Source organism: Gorilla gorilla, chromosome 3 (assembly GCF_029281585.2).
Source record: "Gorilla gorilla gorilla isolate KB3781 chromosome 3, NHGRI_mGorGor1-v2.1_pri, whole genome shotgun sequence".
Taxonomy (NCBI): Eukaryota; Metazoa; Chordata; class Mammalia; order Primates; family Hominidae; genus Gorilla; species Gorilla gorilla.
Window position 1 is genome coordinate 182,114,598 of NC_073227.2, and position 16,520 is coordinate 182,131,117.

Consider the following 16,520-nt stretch of genomic DNA (forward strand, 5'->3'; position numbering starts at 1 on the left):
CTTACATGGCAGCAGGTGAGAGAATGCTAGCAAGAGCAGGGAAAACTGCCTTGTAAAACCATCTGATCTTGTGAGAACTTACTCTCTATCATGAGAACACCATGGGTGAAACTACGGCCTTAATCCAATCATTTCTCACCAGGTTTCCTCCTAAATACCCAGGGATTACAATTGTAGATGAGATTTGGGTGGGGAGACAAAGCCTTACCATACCACCTACTTTGTGGGTTCTGAGAAACTTTCTAAAGCTCACTTGATGCAGAGACATCTGGAGACAAAAGCTTTGTTTTAGGTCCTAATTGTCATGCTTTCTTTCAGATACTTTAGAAAAGATAGTCCCCTCAAAAATATAATAAGCTTTTTGTCTACTCAGTTTTGGTAGCCTCCAAGTGATAAAAGCCTAACTAGCCCTGGTAAAATAATAAGCAGAAGAGCCAGATTCAAACCTCAACTGTGGGGCTCAGGGTCCATGATCCTAATCATGATGCTATGCTGACTCTTGCTCATTTTTTTTTAGCTTTCCCAACTATAATCATTTTGAAGTGCAATTGCATTTATATTTTTGAGTCATTTTATTAATATCTGTAAAATATATTTCTGGAATAGTTATTCAGATTGTCTTTAATCCTTAAATCTAGTTAGAAACAATGGATATCTTAACAATGTTGAGGTATTCCAATTCATGACAATGAAATATTTCACTTTTTACTTGATTTTTCTCATTAGATTGTTATACATATTAATCATATAAAAGTTTTGTTAGATTGATTCCTAAATACTTTATAGTTTTGGTGCTATTGTAAACAGTGTTGTTTTTGTAACATCAAATTCCAATTGTCCATTGATGGAGTATGAAAAGGTAATTGACTTTTGCATATTGATCTCTATCTTCATAAGCTGAAATGTTTTTCATAAATTGGTGTTGGATTTTGTCAAATACTTTTTTATGTGTCAGTAGAAATGATCATGTTTTTCTTCATTAGCCTGTTGATATGATGAATTATATTATTGACTTTTGCATGATAAATTAGCCTTGAATTCTTGGAACAAATTCTATTTGTTCACGGAGTGTAATTGTTTTTGTGCATTGTTTGACACAATGTGCTAATATTTTATTGAGGCTATTTCTGTTTAAGTTTATAAGAAAAATATTGTTCTATAGTTTTACTTTTAGTAATGTCTGAATATGATTTTCATATTAAGGTAATATCAGCTTTATACAATGGGTCAGAAAGTGTTTCCTCTGCATCTATTTTCTAGAAGAGATTGTGAAAAAAAAATGTTTCTTTCATATATGTTAGGTAGAATTCACCAGCGATGGTATCTAGGTTTAGTGTTTTCTTTCTTGAAGGTTATTAATGATGTATTTAATTTATTTAATAGATACAGAGTTGTCAAGAGCTCAGCTGAGCTAGAGAGAAAGCTGAGCAACCAGGTGTCCAGTCGTTTACTAAAGCAAAAACATGCCAAAATTCAAGTAACAGAGAAGCCTTTAATCACTTACTGCAATAGCATCAGCAAGATGCTAAATTCAGAGAAAATACCTACTCTCCCATTTTCCATTTCCCCAGATGGGCCAGTTCATTGGTGGAGGGTCAGGTGTATCAGCACAGAGTGGCATCACTATGAAAGAGAAAGAAAAAAAGTCTCCTGTAGTTTTATGGACTCTAAGGCTGTGGGGAGAGAGTAGAGAGAGTGCTAGGAATGAACAATTACTAAGTACTGAGCCAGACTGAGTATTAGTGTCTTCAAACACAGGTCCTTCCCCAAGGAGGTCTCAGAAGAGGCACTTGATGAAGACCTCAGCCAAATGCCTCAGACAAAAAAGCTTCTACATGAACACGCCTGGACTAAAAATGCAGGTATGCACAAGAGCATGTCCAGCCAAGCAGGGCTAAGTACTTGACTGCAACTCTCTTCAAAATTGCAATGTACTGGCTGTGCACATAGTCTAGTTTAGGAAGGGCAGCTTTCCACTGTGAAGACTACCAGGTAAAGCCTTTTTAATGGCTTATGGTCAGATCTGAAAAATCACACAGGAATGTTTTGTTGTTATTGTTGTTGTTGATGATGTTGTTGCTGTTGTTGTTTTAATTTTTGACCAGGAGCTGGACTTCTAAAAAGCTATTCTGGTTATCTGTTTCTCCTTGCGTAGAGTTTTAATAAATTGCATCTTTCTTTTTTTTTTTTTTTTTTTTTTTGAGATAGAGTCTTGCTCCGTCGGCCAGGCTGGAGTGCAGTGGCGTGATCTTGGCTCACTGCAACCTCCGCCTCCTGGATTCAAGTGATTCTCTTGCCGCAGCCTCCTGAGTAGCTGGGACTACAGGCATGTGCTACCATGCCTGGCTAATTTTTTGTATTTTTAGTAGAGACAGGGTTTCACCATGTTAGCCAGGATGGTCTCGATCTCCTGATCTCGTGATCCTCCTGCCAAGGCCTCCTAAAGTGCTGGGATTACAGGCGTGAGCCACCGCACCCCGGAGCCTAGATTGCATCTTTCAAGAAATTAGTTGGTCCATTTCTTCTGTTATAAAATTTGCAGGCACGGAATTATTCATAGTATTTCTTTGTTACTCTTTTAGTGTTTATGAGATCAGTCATGATGACCTCTCTGTCATTTCTATTATGCTAATGTGTATCTTCTCTCTCTTTTTCCTCATTATTCTGGCTACAGTTTTATTAATTGTATTGATTTTTTCCATACATGTAAATTAGATAGTATCAATTCATAATGCTATTCTGATCATCTATAACCTTAGTGATTTTCTGCCTACTTGATCTAACCATTAGTGATAGGAAAATGTGGAATTCTCCAACTGTAATACTGGATTTATCTTTTTCTGCTATCAGTTTTGCTTCATGTATTTTGAAGCTGTTGTGATATGTAAATACTTAAGATCATGATGTCTTTTTGAAGAATTGACCTCTTTATCATCATGTACTTGTGCTTTTATTGCTGATCACCTTCCATCTTATGAAGTCTGGCTTGTCTGAAATTAATATAGCTACTTCAGCTTTATTTTGCATAGTGCTAGCGTGGTATACATTTCTCCACCACTTTACTTTCAGCCTGAGTCTTTATATCTAAAGTAAGCATCATGTAGAAAAAGCACAATTGGATCTTTTTTTAATCAACTGTAACCATCTCTGCCTTTTAGTTGGTGTATTTAGACCATTCATTTTTAAACGATCCTTGTTATGATTAGAATAACATCGGCCACGTTTTTGTTTTCCATGCGGTGCATTTGTTTTGTTTCTTCCACTCCTTCCTTCCCTGGTTTTAATTGAATATTTTCTGTGGTTTTATTTTACATGCTCTTTTTTCATACCTGTTGCACTTCCTTTGGAACTTTTTTGTACTGACCTCGAGTTTACAATATATATTTTTATTTAATCTAAATTCACCTTCAAATAACACTCTATTGCATGCAGTGCAGGTACTTTCCACCATAGTATTCCTAACTTTTTTCTCCCATCACTTATAATAGTGACACATTGGTTTCACTTATCTATACCCTATAATTATCAAGTGTAGAGGTACTATTATCGCTTTAAATAAAGAGTTATCTTTTAAATCACATAAGAATAAGAAAAATAAAGATTTTATTTTACGTTCATTCGTGCCTTGTCTAATGCTCTTCTTTTTAAATACAGTTTCTGATCTATGTCATTTTCTTTCTGCCTGAAGTATTTCTATTAAAACGTCTTGTGAGGCAGTTTTGCTGGAGATAAATCCTTTCAGTATTTGTTTGTTTGAGAAGACTTTATTTCTCATCAACTTTGTAGAATAAGTTTGCTGGTAAAAAAATTGTAGGTTGATGGATTTTTTCTTTTGGCACTTCAAAGGCTTCTGCTCATTCTTTTTTCTTGCATGGCTTCTGATGAGGAGGGTATTGTAATTCTTATTCTTATCCTATATTTAGGATGTTTTATTTTTTATCTGGCAGCATTTATTTGTCGTGTTTGTTTCTCTGCAATTTGAATATAATATGCCTAAATATGTTTCCTTTTTGGTTTTTATTGTTGTTTTGTTTTGTGCTTTGATATTTATTCTACTTGGTATTCTTTGAGCTTCCGGGATCTGCAATTTGATGTATATTATTACTTCAAATATTTCTTTCATTTTTTTCTCTTGACATTTTAATTACACATATGCTACACCTTCAATATTGTCACCCTGTCATTCTGTTTATTTATCTCTTTGAATTTTCTTCTGGAAGTTTCAGAAGTTTCTTTTGAATCTATCTTCAAGTTCACTAATTATTTCTTCAGCTATGTAAAGTCTAATGGCTAGCCCATCAAAGACATTCTTTATTAGACATTGTTTTTGATTTCTAGTATTTTCTTTTGATTTTTGGTTACAGTTTCTACCTTTCTGCCTTCACTAACTATTTATTTTCTAATGTTATCTACTTTTTTCCATTAGAGCACTTAACATGTTAATCTTAGTTATTTTAAATTCCCAGTCTGATAATTCCAAAATATCTGACATAATTGAATTTATTTCTGATATTTTTTGTATCCTCAGACCATGTATTTTCTGTGTTTTGGCATGTGTTATAATTTTTTTGTTTAAAACTGGGCATGATGTATTTGATTATGGCAACTAAGTTAAAAAGGCCTTTAGTGTGAGGTTTTATGCTAGGAGCTGTGTTGTGTTAAAGTTTATTCTAACTGTAGGTGTCAGAGTCATCAATTTCCTCTAGTGTCCTTGTTTTTTGTCTTTTCCCTTGGTTTTGAACTTCCCTTAAGCACTGCTCCTCAGAAAGAGTTTAAGTTCTACAGTTCTTTCAACTGTAATTACCTGTTACTAAATTTGCACCCAGTTAGTGTAGAAAAAGATGTATCAAAGAAGAGCATTTTATAATCTTCCTGTTAAGTCAGTGTTTAAATGGCCCTGTGCCTTAGGATAGTAACCTTCATAATGTTTCTCCAGTGGTATAATATTTTTTTTCCACAGACCTCTACTCTGGTCTACAGTGTTCTGTCAACTTCCATAACTTGATTCCTATTAGCTACTTTTTTCCTTTAGTTAGTTACAGGAAGGATAGAAAGAGCTGGAGTAGGAGAACTGCCCTTCCTACAGCTGTCATAAGGCATTAGAAAAATGCCTTCCCCTGGAGTTTAAGCTTTTGTGATGGAGAAATCTCTTGCTCTATTTTATAACGATTACCTTTCTTTTCCACCTGCCAGAACCAAGAGGGGATCTTTCTTATATTTTCACCATAAGAATATGTTGAGCTTTATAGAAAGACTGAGACCCCCAGCAGTTTCTCAGTCTCATATTAATCCATACTCAACCATTAACAAGGATGAAAGTACTCTTTTAATATTCCTACCTGTTTACGGTTCCAGCTGCTTCGTTTCCAGTTAAGCGGATCTAGGGTATTTCTTTCAGGATGTGCTGGCTTCTCATATTTTCAGCTAGCAGTTCTCCCTGCAAATTCAGAATTCAAACAAGTCACTGATTTTTATTTTATCCAGTTTCCACTTTAATATGGTTTGATTTTGTGTTCCCACCCAAATTTCATGTTGAATTGTAATCCCCGTTGTTGGGGGAGGGACCTGGTGCGAGGTGACTGGATCATGGGGGCAGATTTCTCCCTTGCTCTTCTCATTAATACTGAGTGAGTTCTCATGAGGGATCTGGTTGTTTGAAAGTATGTAGCATTTTCCCTTTCACTCTCTCCTGCCATCTTTCCCTTCACCCTCAGCCATGATTGTAAGATTCCTGAGGCCTCTCCCGAAGCAGAAGTCTGTACAGCCTGCAGTACTGAGAGCCGACTAAACCTCTTTTCTTTATAAATTACCCAGTCTCAGGTATGTTTTTATAGCGGTGTGAGAACAAACTAATATACTCCTGTTGTGGGGATGCAAGTGATTAATTCCAAGCTCTTTAAATGTTAAAATGTAACTGCATTTTTTCCTATAGCTTACCTCTTACTGATTCCATTTTTGTCATTCTCATTATTTATTAATTTATCTTTAACATTTTGTTGTTTTCTGAAGTGTTATTTTTAGTATCATCTACATGTTCTTTAGATTTTCTAAACATCTATTGAGTTATAGACTCCCAAATTAACTTAATATTCATGAGATCATAAAATCCTATAACAGTGTATCACTATAAGGCAAACCATGATTTCTGTATCCCCAGCAGAAAAGAATCATAGTGCATATAAGTAAAGTAAATTCTTATCTACATGACATGTTTTCTGTGGCCTCTGGAAAGCTACTTTAATTCCAAAGCAACTTTTCTCCAACCAATATTTGAAATCCCTTTAACAGGAGATCAATCTTTTAAACCACAATGAGAAATAAGACTTCAAATTTTTCCTCGGAGATGTAATATGTTGAGTTCAATTCATGTAGAGTAAAATTAAATAACAAGTACTTCAAAGGCAGTAAGCTTGAAAAGGAAAAGTAATGGGTCAGATAAACTGAAAAAAAGAACAAAAATATACGCATGTTGTGAAGAAACTCTGAAAGTGTCCCTGCTCTCATTTTAAATAACAGATCTATATCTTTATAAAGGAAAGTATCTTACAGTTGGAGAATATAAAGCCAGATAGATCTCACCCCTAAAGTGGATCATCAACCATTTCCTGTTAGAAAATTAGTGACTTAGTGCTAGACAGAAATTTAGTGACTTTTTAACTCTCATAAGCAGGAATATAGATCCAGAGCACTTAAGTGAACCAACTAATACACACGGATAATTAGTAGCAGATATATAACTAAAATTAAAATATCGAAACTCATATTCTTTGCTAACTTTTGATTTTGAAACATACAGTAAAAAAGTCACTCACTTTACTGAGTTTTGAATCAAATGAGAACTATAAGACATAATTGTCACAAAAGCAGAATGTTGTTATGTCTATGAATATTTACAAATATATGTGTGTGTATATATATATATATGTTCATTCTAATATATACACTTTCAAGATGATAGACTGAGCACATAACTTAGCTCTACCTGGCCTACTCAAATGTATGGTATTAATTTTTTTAATTTAAATATCTATAGCTTTTTCAGAAAGCTATAAATGCAATGCTTAGTGGACAAGAAATTTGGGGGAATCCTGGAAATAGAGAAAACAGATAATATATTACTGAGAATAAAAGTTCAATATGAAATGCTTGAATGAAATGTATGTATAATGGATCAATATAAAGGATCTGGGATTAAAATTACCCTCCCTACAACAACAACACTAAGACAGACAAAATATGTAATTCCTAGCAGTTGTATATTTTGTGTATAAAATGTATAAAAAATGTATGCAAAAGAACAGTATTCACTGAGAGAGGAAAATAGAGCAGACAGAGTAAAGAGACTACCAGCAAAACAGTATTGTAGTCTCTCTAAATTAAGGATAGAAGTTGGAAGTCTAGAAAGGCTAAGAAAACTGGAAACACTGTGCAAAGGTATGTAGGAGAGTTTTCCCAAAGTGATTTATAGATTTAAGCAACCCCAGTTAATATCTAAGCAATCCCAATTAAAATCTTAGCAATCAGTACAACAGTATAAATAGTACAGAAATAGACCCACCCATATACAGTCAACTGATCATTGGCAATGGAGCAAAGCAAATTCAATGGGGAAACAATAATCTTATCTATAAACAGTTCAGGGAAATGATATTTTTCTATACTGAAAAATAAACATTGATTCATAACTTACACCAAATAAAACAATTAAATTGAAAGGAATCCTATAACCAAATGTAAAACCAAAATGGAAAATGTAGAAGAAAACACAAAAGGAAGCTTTGACTAGAATGTGGTATAATTCATCTTCTTATACACTGCTCATGAGAATGTATCATTGTACAATTGCTTTGGAAAGTATTTATATGGTGACATAAAGAACATCAATTATTGTCTTGGAATGGGGATTTTGCAGGGATAAGTGGGAATAAAAAAGGTTAACGAACTTTTGGAAATGATGATGCATGTATTTCAATTGTAGTAATGGCTTCATATGTAACAAATATCACATTGCATATTTTGACCATGTACAGTTTAACTTGTGTCAAACCTTAAGAAAACTTTTAAACAATAAAAGAAAAATTACATATGGAAATGTAGGATTCCATTTGGCTATGACTGGTAGAAAACTTGAACAAATAGTAGGTTAAACAAATGAGTGTTTTATTTTTCTCCAAGACAAGGCTCTCAGAGATAAGGCTGATCCAGTAGCCCCAGGATTTCATGATTTCATTAATGTGGTAGATTTCTCAACACTTTCTGTTCCACTGTCGTTAGTGTTGTGTCTCTGCTTTATGAGCTCAGGAATACACCTCTATGTCCAGGAATCAAAGGCATGTTATTGGCAGTTAGTAAAAGGAAATGAAAGTAGAAGAGAGTTGTCAGCTGACCCTATTTTAAACAGGTTTTCCATTTTTGTACAGCTCTGTGGCCAAAATTTTGTCCTATGGCAATATTTCTTAGAAAAGAGTCCTTGATATATAGTTTTCATTTTCTTTGTTTAGCTTTACCCATTGTATCTCTGGACTAAATTGAAGTTTTTATAGTTTCTATTAGTAATGAAGAAAGCTATAATAGATGTTGGATTGATAACTAGCAGTGTGTGCCAGAGGCATTAATAGTTCTTGTCATAAGTAGGTGTGGAATAAGAAAGAGAAAAGGGTTCAACAGCAAGAGTACTAAAGCATATACAGTATGATTCCAAGAGAGTCACATCTTGCATATTGTCAATTCCCAATCTCCTTGCTCCTGATAGCTGCAGATAAATGAATATGTGAGTTGGGGTGGGAGAAAGACAGCCAAGATTCATGCAGCCTGACATATATATATATATATATATATAAAATATATATAATATGTGTAAGTATATAAGTATATATAAAATATGTGTATATATATTATATATATAATATATGTGTATATGTATTTTATATATATATATATAATAAAGCATCCCCTACTCAATGACTAGAGAGCAAGTGCCTCATATGTAATGAGATCCCTCAGTCTCATATTTTCTAGAAATAAAACCCACAAAAAACAAAAAGCCATAATACTCAGCAAAGTAGAATCCTGCCATCCAGTGCCCCCAAAAGACATCTCTGATATCTTGAAGGAAAATATGATTGTTTTCTCATATTCTAAAGGGTGTTAAATATTTATTCTAAATTCCTGAGAAATGTGTTAACATATATAAGATATTTAATATTAAAAGGCATGTATTTGAAATGCATAAAAATAAATGGAATTTCAGAATCAAGAGAGAAAACAAATAACTTGAGCAATGATAACAAAATCAAATTATACCCAGCCTAAGATTATAAAATTAATAATACAGACTTCGACTTATGCCAATGCACTTATAAGAACGTTATTAATGAAATAATAAATTTCTGAGAAATTATAAATTATGAGAATTAGACTAAGAAGTAGAAAACCTGAGTGAAGCAATGGCAGTGTAGTTACAAGATAATCAGGGATATTACATCTGAGATCTGGACCATTTCAGATGAAACTTGCCAAGTGTCATAAATGGAGTGCTCCCCAGTGCAAACAAAAATATGGCTCCAACCAGTCAATAAGTATATATATGATCAGATACGACAGAATTTAAGAGTTTAAGAAATTTGAGAATTTTCAAGCACAGATACATTTCTCACTTTCAGAAATAGTTTAAAGAGATTTCAGGCAGAGCTATAAGTGAAAATAATTATTCATATATAAATAAACACTTATTTATAACTTGTTTACATCTAAAAGTTAAAATGGATTTAGAACAAGTTTTAGGCTAGTTCTGCAGGATAATATAGGTTACAAACTTATTTTCTCATGAGCTGAAAAATAGATATGGAAGGAAAATACATTTGTTTCCAGAGTGGGTCAGCCATAAAATTTTTTATTCTTTTATTCATAGGTTGGTAAAGATTGAAACGCTCTAACTTGTGTCATTTTGTATCAGGAGACAGTGATAACTGTGAAGTTTGCTAGTATTATTTGTAAGCAGAGCTTCATAACACTGACTTTGAATAAGTCTAAGTGAACCAAATCAGATTTGCTCAGGAGAGCTATGCTAATGTGTCTTGAAATCGGGAGTATGCCTTTGTGTAACCCAATGGGGAGGAGATAGTACATGTCATCTATAATAGTAATTTGAGAATAAATGCAATACTGAATTAAAATGTAATTATGAATAAATAGATTGTTTTGCATTTAATGATACATAAAAATATTTTAATATTTAATACATATTTTAACATATTTGTTAATTTATTCTATAGTAACATAATATAAACATATTTTTATTTATAATATAACAATGTATATTATATATTTGCATATGATATATAAGCTGTTTATAACATAAATATATTTTAATATAAAATAGTTTATCAAAGTTATATCAGCAATGATTTATTGATGTGGGGAATTGAATTATAATCTTAAATAGCTGCATTCCATGAGTAATTATGTGGGAAAATAGACCAGCTGGAGATACCAGTAACAAGTATGACCAAGTCTCAAAAAAGAAAAAAAAAATAATGATAATAATTAGTAGATAGCAGATAGAATGCTGGAATATATAACATTACATTTAATCTCCAGGTTCTAATATAAGTTTTATTTTCCTAGAAATAAAAATGATTATTGGGAAAACAGATTCTTTTTCCAGTTTTCTAAGTATTTTAAAAACATTTTTTAAATTGCTTTTACTAATTAATGCTATCACCAGCATTTCCAGGGAGATCCTATTTGCCCACATTCTGGACAATGCTTGGCATTGTTAGACTTCTTTTCCTACCATCACAATGGTGTGCAGATTGAATTAGCATTACTTTTACTTTCGCTTCTTAGAATACCAAGTTGGAAAATCAGTTTTATGTATATTTAGTGTCAACATGTGAATTCGTTAGTCATATATTTTCACCAGTTTTCTATTGGCTTATGGACTTTTCACATTTAAAAGTATATTTTGTTTATTCTCAATGCCAATTCTTTGTTAATTTTGATATATATAAACATATCATTTCACACCGGCCCTTATATTTTAGTTTTTTATACATTAGGTCATGCATATACATTTGTATTTTAATTTAGTTTTAAGGAAGATTAACTTGTCACTTTCTCTCTTTTACACACAAGAACATCTTTAATATATACAGATATTTTACCAATTAATAATAAAAGGATGCATGCTTCAAGGAGAAGATGGGCAAAGACACAGAAGAGGAAATTTACTAACTATAGAAATTACTAACTATAGCTGTGTGTGTGTGTGTGTGTGTGTATGTGTGTGTGTGTGTGTGTGTGTGTGTGTCTGTCATTTAAACAATATGTAATGTTAAGGATGGAAACAAAATGCACTGTTTAATAGCTGTGGGTATTCTTACAAGTGCCCATACAGCCCAGACACTCCCCTGCTCACTGACTTCCCCAGATGGCTTACTCATTAAAAACGTTCCATCATTACCCAGAGGTGAGGCAAGAGGCCAGCTTTTTGTTTGTCCGTTTTATTTATTTACTTTTTTTATTATTGTGGTTGAAACATTTAATATAAGATCTACACTTTTAACAAAAATTTTTACTGCACAATACAGTGTTTAACTATAGACACTTTGTACCCATTGAAGAGCAATTAGCTATTTACCCCTCCCCACACCCCTTAGCAATTACCACACTACTCTCTTTTTATGAGTTTGATTATTTTAGATACCTCATAGACATGGAATCATGCAGTACTTGTCTTTCTGTGATGTCATCCAAGTTCATCCATTTTGTTGCAAATGACAGGATTTCCTTTTTTCCCATTTTTTTCATTATACTTTAATTTCTGGGATACATGTGCAGAACGCGCAGGTTTGTTACATAGGTATACACATGCCGTGGTGGTTTGCTGCACCCATCAACTCGTCATCTACAGTAGGTATTTCTCCTAATGCTATCCCTCCCTAGCCCCCAATCCACCGACGGCCCTGGTGTGTGATATTCCCCTCCCCGTGCCCATATGTTCTCATTGTACAACCCGCACTTATGAGTGAGAACATGTAGTGTTTGGTTTTCTTTTCCTGTGTTAGTTTGCTGAGAATGATGGTTTCCAGCTTCATCCATTTCCTTGCAAAGGATATGAACTCATTCTTTTCTAAAGCTGCATAGTATTCCATGGTGTATATGTGCCACATTTTCTTAATCCAGTCTAACATTGATGGACATTTGCGTTGGTTCCAAGTCTTTGCTATTGTGAATCATGCTACAATAAACATACATGTGCATGTGTCTTTATGATAGAATGATTTATAATCCTTTGGGTATATATCCAGTAACAGGATGGCTGGGTCAAGTGGTATTTCTATTTCTAGATCCTTGAGGAATCACCACACTGTCTTGCCCAATGGTTGAAATAATTTACACTCCCACCAACAGAGTAAAAGCGTTCCTATTTCTCCACATCCTCTCTGGCATCTATTGTTTCCTAACTTTTTAATGATTGCCATTCTAACTGGTGTGAGATGGTATCTCATTACGGTTTTGATTTGCATTTCTCTAATGATCAGTGATGATGACCATTTTTTCATGTTTGTTGGCTGCATAAATGTCTTCTTTTGAGAAGTGTCTGTTCACATCCTTTGCCCACTTTTTGATGGGGTTGTTAGTTCTTTTTCTTGTAAATTTGTTTAAGTTCCTTGTAGATTCTGAATATTAGCCCTTTGTCAGATGGACAGATTGCAAAAATTTTCTCCCATTCTGTAGGTTGCCTGTTCACGCTAATGATAGTTTATTTTGCTGTGCAGAAGCTCTTTAGTTTAATTAGATCCCATTTGTCTATTTTGGCTTTTGTTGCCATTGTTTTTGGTGTTTTAGTCATGACGTCTTTGCCCATGCCTATGTCCTGAATAGTATTACCTAGGTTTTCTTCTAGGGTTTTTATGGTTTTAGGTCTTATGTTTAAATCTTTAATCCATCTTGGGTTAATTTTTGTATAAGGTGTTAAGGAAGGGGTCCTGTTTCAGTTTTCTGAATAAGGCTAGCCAGTTTTCCCAACACCATTTATTATATAGGGAATCCTTTCCCCATTGCTTATTTTTGTCAGGTTTGGTGGTTGTAGATGTGTGATGTTATGTCTGAGGCCTCTGTTCTGTTCCATTGGTCTATATATCTGTTTTGGTACCAGTACCATGATGTTTTGGTTACTGTGGCTTTATAGTATAGATTGAAGTCAGGTACCCTGATGGGTCTGGCTTTGTTCTTTTTGCTTAAAATTGTCTTGGCTATACAGACTCTTTTTTGGTTCCATGTGTAATTTAAAGTAGTTTTTTCTAACTCTATGAAGAAAGTTAATGGTACCTTGATGGGAATAACATTGAATCTATAAATTAATTTCAGAAGTATGGCCATTTTCATAACACTGATTCTTCCTATCCATGAGCATGAAATGTTTTTCTATTTGTGTGTGTCCTCTCTTATTTACTTGAGCATCAAAAGGTGGGCAAAGTATATGAACAGACACTTCTCTAAAGAAGACATTTATGTGGCCAAAAACATATGAAAAAAGGTTCATCATTACTGATCACTGGTTTGTAGTTCTCCTTGAAGAGGTTCTTCACATCTCTTGCAAGTAGTATGCTAGGTATTTTATTCACTTTTTAGCAATTGTGAATGGGAGTTTGCTCATGATTTGGGTCTCTGTTTGTCTATTATTGGTGTATAGGAATGCTTGTGATTTTTGCACATTGATTTTGTATCCTGAGACTTTGCTGAAGTTGCTTATCAGCTTAGGGAGATTTTGGGCTGAGATGATGCGGTTTTCTAAACATACAATCATGTCATTTGCAAACAGAGATAATTTGACTTCCTCTCTTCTTATCTGAATACCTTTATTTCTTTCTCTTGCTTGATTGCCCTGGCCAGAACTTCCAATACTCTGTTGAATAGGAGTGGTGAGAGACGGCATTCTTGTCTTGTGCCGATTTTCAAAGGGAATGCTTCCAGCTTTTGCCCATTCATTATGATATCGGCTGTGGATTTGTCATAAATAGCTCTTATTATTTTGAGATACATTCCATCAATACCTAGTTTATTGAGAGTTTTTAGCATGAAAAGGTGTTGAATTTTATCGAAGGCTTTTTCTGAATCTATTGAGATAATCATGTGGTTTTTGTCATTGGTTCTGTTTGTGTGGTGGCTTATGTTTATTGATTTGTGTGTGTTGAACCAGCCTTGCGTCCCAGGGATGAAGCCAACTTGATCGTGTTGGATAAGCTTTTTGATGTGCTGCTGGATTCGGTTTGCCAGTATTTTAGTGAGGATTTTTGCATCAATGTTCACCATGGATATTGGCCTGAAATTGTCGTTTTTGTTGTGTCTCTGCCAGGTTTTGGTATCAGGATGACGCTGGCCTCATAAAATGAGTTAGGGAGCAGTCTGTCTTTTTCTATTGTTTGGAATAGTTACAGAAGGAATGGTACCAGCTCCTCTTTGTACCTCTGGTAGAATTCAGCTGTGAATCCGTTTGGTCCTGGGCTTTTTTTGGTTGGTAGGCTATAAATTACTGCCTCAATTTCAAAACTTCTTATTGGTCTGTTCAGGGATTCAACTTCTTCCTGGTTTAGTCTTGGGAGGGTGTATGTGTTCAGGAATATATCCATTTCATCTAGATTTTCTAGTTCATTTCTGTCGAGGTGTTTATAGTATTCTCTGATGGTAGTTTGTATTTCTGTGGGATCAGTGGTGATATCCTGTTTATCACTTTTGATTGTGTCCATTTGATTCTTCTTTGCCTTCTTCTTTATTAGTCTGGCTAGCAGTCTATCTGTTTTGTTAATCTTTTCAAAAACCAGCTCCTGGATTCATTGATTTTTTGAAGAGTTTTTTGTGTCTCTATCTCCTTCAGTTCTGCTCTCATTTTAGTTATTTCTTGTCTTCTGCTAGCTTTTGAATTTGTTTGTTCCTGCTTCTCTAGTTCTTTTAATTGTGACATTAGGGTGTAGATTTTAGATCTTTCCCACTTTCTCCTGTGGGCATTTACTGCTATAAATTTCCCTCTGAATACTGCTTTAGTTGTGACCCAGAGATTCTAGTACATTGTGTCTTTGTTCTCATTGGTTTCAAAGAACTTATTTATTTCTGCCTTCATTTTGTTATTTACCCGATAGTCATTCAGGAGCAAGTTATTCAGTTTCCATGCAGCTGTGCGGTTTTGAGTGAGTTTCTTAATCCTGAGTTCTAATTTGATTGCACTGTGGTCTGAGAGACTGTTATGATTTCCTTCCTTTTGCATTTGCTGAGGAGTGTTTTACTTCCAATTATGTGGTCAATTTAGAATAAGTGCAATGTGGTGATGAGAAGAATGTATATTCTATTGATTTGCGGTGGAGAATTCTGTAGATGTATATTAGGTCCACTTGGTCCAGAGCTGAGTTCAAGTCCTGAATATACTTGCTAATTTTCTGTCTCCTTGATCTGCCTAATATTGACAGTGGAGTGTTAAAGCCTCCCACTGTTATTGTGTGGGAGCCTAAGTCTCTTTATAGGTCTCTAAGAACTTGCTTTATGGATCTGGGTGCTCCTGCATTGGGTGCATATATATTTAGGACAGTTAACTCTTCTTGTTGCATTAATTCTTTTACCATTATGTAATGCCTTTCTTTTTCTTTTTTGATCTTTTTGGTTTAATGTCTGTTTTATCAGATACTAGGATTGCAACCCCTGCTTTTTTTTAATTTCCATTAGCTTGGTAAATCTTCCTCCATCCCTTTATTTTGAGCCTATGTGTGTCTTTGCATGTGAGATGGGTCTCCTGAATACAGCACCCCAATGGGTCTTGAATCTTTATCCAGTTTGACAGTCTGTGTCTTTTAATTGGGGCATTTAGCCTGTTTACATTTAAGGTTATTATTGGTATGTGTGAACTTGATCCTGTCATTATGATACTAGCTGGTTATTGTGCCCATTAGTTGCAGTTTCTTTATAATGTCGATGGTCTTTACATTTTGGTTTGTTTTTGCAGTGGCTGGTACCAGTTTTTCCTTTCCATATTTAGTGCTTCCTTCAGGAGCTCTTGTAAGGTAGGCCTGGTGGTGACACAATCTCTCAGCATTTGCTTGTCTATAAGGATTTTATTTCTCCTTCACTTATGAAGCTTAGTTTGGCTGGATAAGAAATTCTTGGTTGAAAATTCTTTTCTTTAAGAATGTTGAATATTGGCACCTCACTCTCTTCTGGTTTGTAGGGTTTCTTCAGAGAGATCCACTGTTAGTCTGATGGGCTTCCCTTTGTAGGTAACCTGACCTTTCTCTCTGGCTGCCATTACTAACATTTTTTCCTTCATTTCAACCTTGGTCAATCCAACCATTATGTGTCTTGGGGTTGCTCTTCTCAAGGAGTATCTTTGTGGTGTTCTCTGTATTTCCTGAATTTGAATGTTGGCCTGTCTTGCTAGGTTGAGGAAGTTCTCCTGAATAATATCCTGAAATGTGTTTTCCAACTTGGTTCCATACTCCCCATCACTTTCAGGTACACCAATCAAACAT

At 34.4% G+C, this 16,520-nt stretch overlaps 1 long non-coding RNA gene across 1 annotated transcript in view; it reads right to left on the bottom strand.

Moving 5' to 3' along the window:
• Positions 1–1,543: 1,543 nt before the first annotated feature.
• LOC129533058 (uncharacterized) overlaps positions 1,544–16,520 on the bottom strand; it is a 144,832-nt gene continuing 129,855 nt past the window's right edge. The window contains exons 2-3 of the long non-coding RNA XR_008679079.2: positions 5,340–5,437; positions 1,544–1,623 (exon numbers count right to left, since the gene is read on the bottom strand). This is a non-coding gene — a long non-coding RNA (uncharacterized lncRNA). The remainder of the gene's footprint in view (positions 1,624–5,339; positions 5,438–16,520) is intronic.